At 37.0% G+C, this 6,783-nt stretch overlaps 1 protein-coding gene across 1 annotated transcript in view; it reads right to left on the minus strand.

The window, feature by feature from the left end:
- The window catches only part of DLGAP1 (DLG associated protein 1), a 432,343-nt gene extending 425,935 nt beyond the window's left edge, over positions 1 to 6,408 (minus strand). Inside the window, exon 1 of the mRNA XM_075270644.1 lies at positions 6,191 to 6,408. The gene's annotated coding sequence lies outside the window, so the exon portion shown is untranslated. The remainder of the gene's footprint in view (positions 1 to 6,190) is intronic.
- Positions 6,409 to 6,783: the final 375 nt, after the last annotated feature.

The following is a 6,783-nucleotide window of genomic DNA, read 5'->3' on the forward strand; positions in this document are numbered from 1 at the left end:
TTATAGTGCCATCATAAGCTGCCCATATACCTTAAGCGTATATCTTTGGAACTAATTTCAGTAGGACTAGTCAATGATCCAATGTGTATAGGGGCCTTCTGACTATCCTTTGATAGCAAATGTAATGAGGAAAGAAGAGATTGGCCTTTTTGGATTTCAATATACTAAATACATTTGTTCTCGGGTAGAGAAGATGCTATCACCTGCCTGGAAGCACTTTCTTCACTCCCCCTACTCAGAACACATCCATACTTGGCTTTGTACATAGCAGTCAATGGAGATGAGGGTAGAGGAGGAGGATGATGTTGGCTAGTAACTCATTTATTGCCTCAGTATGATAACACCCTACCACTATACAGAGTGAGTATAGTAGTTCACAAAATCTATCTCACACACTAAGTGTAGCAGAACTTATCAGAAGCAGCAGCATGTCTTTCCCTTCCAGCAGCCTCCTCCTCTCCCTCCCTTCTCCATAGACAATGTATAGAGGAAACAGTCTATAAAGCCCAATGCTAAACCCAACGCAGTAGACTGGTAAACGTGAAATACATACACTAGAACAGTGATTCCCAAAGTGGTCCAGGTGAACCCCCTGGGGTCTCAGCTATGATGCAAATTTCCATTGTTAGATCTAATCTTCACATTTTTTGACGAGTTTTGGGAATATGGTAGAAATGTAGCAGAACGCGGTCCACCGAAACCAGTAAAATTTTGAAAGTGGTCTATGAGAAAAAAAATTTTGGAACCTCTGCCCTATAAGGTAATAATTTCTGTTGGGGTTGCTGTGTTACACCTCCCAACATCAGGCTACATTTCGATGCCAGATGTATGGACATCTACATTTATTATAAAACCAAGTGTAATATTTAATGTTAGTGAATAATATGTAAAACCAAAACAGCAAGTAATAAAGTAAGTTTGAAGTTAAAAGTCAAACATGACATCCTGGAATTGTACACATTTCAGGATACAGCAGGATTTACACTTAGGAAAGTACTTGTGTAAAATAGAAAATAATAAGTTCATATGCAGTATTATACCATTGCACATTGGATACAGGTACCACACTCCAAACACAGAAGGCACTCATTGCTGATTATAGTACAGACCCCACAGGCACAATGAGGCTGCGGATAATTCATTGAGGATTCACTAATCTGGTTTTGTCAATGAACAGCCTATTCAAGGCAACCAATACGCATAACTAGAGCCATTCAACCACTTACTTAACCATCTCACAGTCTTCTGACAATTTCTACCTTATAGGTAATACAGAATACATTGGAGGATGCAATCCATGAGAAAGAAAATTTCCATGTACTACTGTATAAAAAAAAAATTATACAACAGAGGCCTATAGAATAATATTGGAGCAGATACAGACAGAGCCATAAGACCACACTGATATTTACTGAGAGACATGGAAAGAAAGGTAATATTATGAGACCATGAGAAGTTGAAAAAAATGCTATCTTCAATGTACCGTATATACAGTATGTTTACTGCCACCTATTTCTGTACAGTAGTAGATTTACTTACTACAAAGTCACAAAGTTGTGAAACACACATTAAATGGTGTAGTGTGCAACAAGGACATCACTACTAACACTGGGATTGCCAATAATCTAATAAGACATCTTCGATCTTACTTCAGGCAGGCATGTGTGGCCTTAGGCACTGAACACTGAATGACAAGAATATACAAGGCCTAAAATAGATCTAATAGTTTCTAATTTTTATTGCAGTGCTATTTTAGTTTGCAGTTTCTTCTAGTTGAAACTACCATACACTATCCTCCGCCTATATGGTCAGAGACCATATTTCACATTATACATAGAAATAGTAAACAATAGAAACAGAATGAAAGGGTCCATACTGAATAAGCAGTGAACCAGGATCTATATATACATATACGATAGAGGGTTGCAAATAGAGATTACAGTTGGTGTGAACGTAGGGTCCCAACCCTAGATTTCCAGTATTTTCTCTTGAACATACAGGGATATTCCCTTCGTGCTACTATCAGCTTCCATTAAGATATAAATACAATCTCCTTACTGTTTTGTATTTATCTAGGAGTATATATAGTGATCTTATATAGTGATTTTGATCATCTCACCTGGATATAAACCTTAACCTGTCAAGATTCTTTATGGATACCTCTCTAATACATTACCTCTTTTTCATATTGTATCATCTGCTGTGTTGCTTCTCCGTCCATCCTGAATAATTGGAAGTCCAGAATTGTATCACCTGCAATGCTATAACCTTGCTTTTATGTAAATATTTTGTAAATATTGTGGACTGTACCATTCACTGATTGTAATTTTCACCTTTTTCTTAAATGTAGAGTCTGATGAAGGCATTTCTACATACCGAAAAACGTTTAACTCTGTCTTTACTGACTACACGAGTGTTGAATAAAAATCAAACATTTTGGGACAACTGAAGTGTGACATTCCATCATTACTGCATATATATATATATATATATATATATATATATATATATATATACAGCTGTATATATATATATAGTTACATAGTAGATGAGGTTGGATGAAAAAATCAGTCCATCAAGTCCAAACTATAACCCTACAATCCCCTACAGTGTTGATCCAGGGAAAGGCAAAAAAAAAAAACCATGAGGCTCATGCCAATTGCCCCATTTCAGGGGAAAAAATTCCTTCCCGACTCCAATCTGGCAGTCAGTATACGGTATTTTATTCTACATTTAAAATAATAAAAGGTATATATTAAACAGAACAAGCTCTCTTTGACCTCATGCATTAGAAAGCATTATGGACATTATGGAGTTTAAAAGAGGCCAACAAAACCAGAACCATGCTAAGGTCTCCATTGAGCACCGTAACTGTGAATGACAAAACTGCTCTGAATTTCTATTAATAGATTTCCGTACTATAATGGTCCTCACATTTACATTTCAACTAGTCTTTAGCAAGCAATTCATTACAGCCACATTAGCATCACAGATTTGATGGACAGGCATGTCCGTGCATATTATACTTGACTGCACTAAAGCAATTATGAGCACAAAACTCACTCTGATCTCCCCATGAGTCTGTGGGCACAGAATGCCGTATGATGGATGATATATAATCTCGCCCTTTCATTGCACACTCCGTACACACATACAGTACAAATTGATAGATCATTATAATTATAAAAGCTGTTAAAAAGAACCAAAGCAGTATATACAAATATCTATCCAAACTGGTACGACACATGTAGTTTACTTTAAGTAGTTGGGGGTTGTACGAAACATGTGATAGAATTCTATTGCAAATTGCGTACGTGGTGTGCACAACTTTATTATGCAATTGTCTAATTATAAGTTAATCCTATTGACTAGCGTAGCTATCATTTTAAATGAATGATATAAAATTATAAGTTTACCACCTAATTTGAGATAGTGTGTTATAGGAAAGTGCACTGGTGGAGCAATAAGAACAAATGTCAGCTCTGCTACTATAAATAACAATACGTAAGGAGGCAAATTTGCTAATTTCCCTATTTCCCTATCTATTATTACTTATAATAAGACAAGCTGTATTTGTTTGTTAAATATGGCACAATTTGTTCTATATGTGCCAACTTCTACATCTATGCATGCTATGAGAATATTAACAAATTCCTCCATCTCTGAGTAAACTCCTGACGAAACTAATGCATATACAACTACTGAATACAACCAATCATTGATGTTTTTGCCTCTATTTGGGTCTGTTATTTTTGGATACATCAGTTTCCTCCAGTAATCCAAGAATATATTCTTGGTTTCCTATGGAATTTTCCCAGAAATGTCTGGTGTGAGCAAGGTCGCAATATTAGATTGTCAGCCCACTGGAGACAAATGACAATTCATTTTCTGAACAGGACTTTTATCCTATAAATGGTGTTTCCATATCCATACACTTTAATAGAGGTTCAGAATCATTTTCCCTGTACTATTTAATAATCAAGTTATTTGGCACACTGAAGAAATATGAGACAAGGGACTTAAGAAAAAGTTTGATACAATACTGCCCACCTTAAGGTCTTCTTAAAGTGTCTATAGGCATATAGAAACATTAACTATACATCTATGGTTTACCCTATATAAGATTATTATACCATGGCACTTTGCTAGTATAGTATCATAAATATGTGAAATATTACTGAAATATCTATATTTAAGAAGACAGAGCTTTATTAAAATAAAATATCGGCTTTCCAATAGTGTAAAGCATTATTTCTAGGAAACAATGGCGATAGCTAGATTATCTAAAATTACCAGGCTTTGAAAATAAAAATTCAGTCCCTGCACCACTTAAGTGAAGATACAATTTCCCCCAGACCTGCAGTGTGTGACCTTGGGTCAGTGTCCTAACCAATGCAGCTACAAGACAAAAATGCCAAAAGCTTCCTAACAATGTGTGCAACTACTAAGATCAAGCATTATATCAGATAGATAGATAGATAGATAGATAGATAGATAGATAGATAGATAGATGGATGGATAGATGAAACAGACAGAGAGGAAGATAAATAGAGTCACGACTTATCACAAACCAATACACTTTCATCCAATGCAATACTTCTGGATGTCTCGATATTTCATAAAATATTAATACAGATCTGTATATATCATAGACCCTTACAGAATGGTCGTGCTGAGTTTGTACGGGATTTAGGTCCAGTGTTAGGAGTCATGTGACCTTAAAAAAGACCCCTCATCCGTAATTAGATCTCTATTCACTGTGTGACTAACTCCAGACCACTGCTGGTTACTTGAAGAAGCCTCAGTACTAATGGTTTGGATCAGCCAGGGATCTCCAGTGCCACACTCTGTTTACAGTCGGTATCAGCTCAAAGTCAACTTCATGAAGCTTGCTAAGGGCTTGCTGGCTTAGTAGCTGGAGTCACCACTTACATGTTTGTATGTTAAATAGCTTTGTGATTGATGGAAATAAATGTGGAATACATTCATTTACAGCTCTTCATGCAATGCACAGGCTGCTCCTTACAGCCATAAAGCAGTAGGAAAAATTCATTAAGTGGTGAGTTGTGGGTCCTCAGCCAGGCAGATAAATCTGTACAGGTTCTGTGCATGTATTACTTATAGATATATTGGTTATATAATGTACTACTGTATGAATTGGCAAAACCTCTATATAAACCATATGTGATTATAAGACAGACATACCTCCACTAGAATACAACAGGCAGCATCACTAGTCACATTGATTGAGATACCTTTGGGAACAGCAACTTTATTGCGTGCTTAACATTACAGTCACAAACGCCTCTGAATTTCGCTCTGCCTTACAGCAATACAATCCTTTTGGGGCAACTCCTGACATTATGCAATGACTGCCATAGGGCAGAATCATCCAGAGCAATGCATGCCTGCAGCATGGTAACCCAACCTCACAGGTTCTGCAATAATTGGACTGTAGAGGATGTTCACAATTATTTACTCCCCTGCATTCCAGTTCAGATGCTTCATTGCCTGGGCCAAACCTCCAAATACTTGGTAGTGGAATAGCATGGTGCCTATTATGGTCATGGAATCCAGACACAAAAAGAAACAGAGGCTGCAAATAATCTACATAGTGAATTTGGTGGCATCATACTGCAGAGCAAAGATCCCTACGAAGCGACTCTCCTCTCTAGCCTTATAGACTTACTACAGCTTAGTGCACAAGAGCAAAATATATATATATATATATATATATATATATATATATATATATATATACATACATACACATATATATACACATATTCATACCGCTGCTGTCCTTTCAGTACATTGTATTCATAATAATATTAATGGATAATAAATAAGTAGTTACAACAGTTAAATGGTATACAAGTCACTGGCACTGTATATATATATATATATATATATATATATATATATATATATATATATATATATATATATATATCCCTTTGCATGCAACAGCAAGTATGTGACTTGGTATTGGAGACCCACTGAACAGAATTACATAGGAGAGTACAAGCAGAGTTAGCAGAGCCTAGTCTAGCTCTGCATGATCTTCCTATATGAATAAGCAGCAGTGGACAGCGACAGGTGCTGAAAGCATTGCCTGCATTATAACATAAGCAACGAGGGCAAGTCTACAACCTCTGCTTGTACAGTGAACATTGATACATACTCTTACCTGCTGCCAATGTAAACCAATAATGAAGCCAATGCCTGGCTAATCCTGCATGGAATGAGGTGAATGGAGCTGAGCGGGGAGCTGCTATAGATACAGCTTCCTCCTGAACTGGCCTGAGCTCCTTTGATTACAGCAAGCGATGTATAAGGCTTGTATGGAGAAGCAAGAAGTCTGTGTAATAGTCCAGCCAGTGAATGGTGATGCTGGAGGAGGAGCAGCAGCTGCAGCTCCCTGGGAGAAGGCGACGCTAATGTGTCTTTTTATTTTTTTTTTTCTTCACAACACCACTAGCAGCCTCAGCCAATTCCCATGCAATTGAGCCTGCAAATCAGAACCTCATTGGGTGCTGCAGCCTTGTAAAGACTAACATTGTTATAGCTAAGCCTGCAATTGTATCATGTGCCTTATAATGAGACAGCAAATCATGTAACAATGCTTATATAGTCAGGACTGTCTGTCTATGTATGTGAAGACGGTGGGATGAAGCTAGGCCACGTGTATTACAGGCATTGCACATAATGGAAAGGCACCACTGAATTGTCTAAAGCATATTTTGCATAGTACATAGCAGTGAGCCCACATTGCATAGACAA

This window comes from Leptodactylus fuscus, chromosome 4 (assembly GCF_031893055.1).
Source record: "Leptodactylus fuscus isolate aLepFus1 chromosome 4, aLepFus1.hap2, whole genome shotgun sequence".
Taxonomy (NCBI): Eukaryota; Metazoa; Chordata; class Amphibia; order Anura; family Leptodactylidae; genus Leptodactylus; species Leptodactylus fuscus.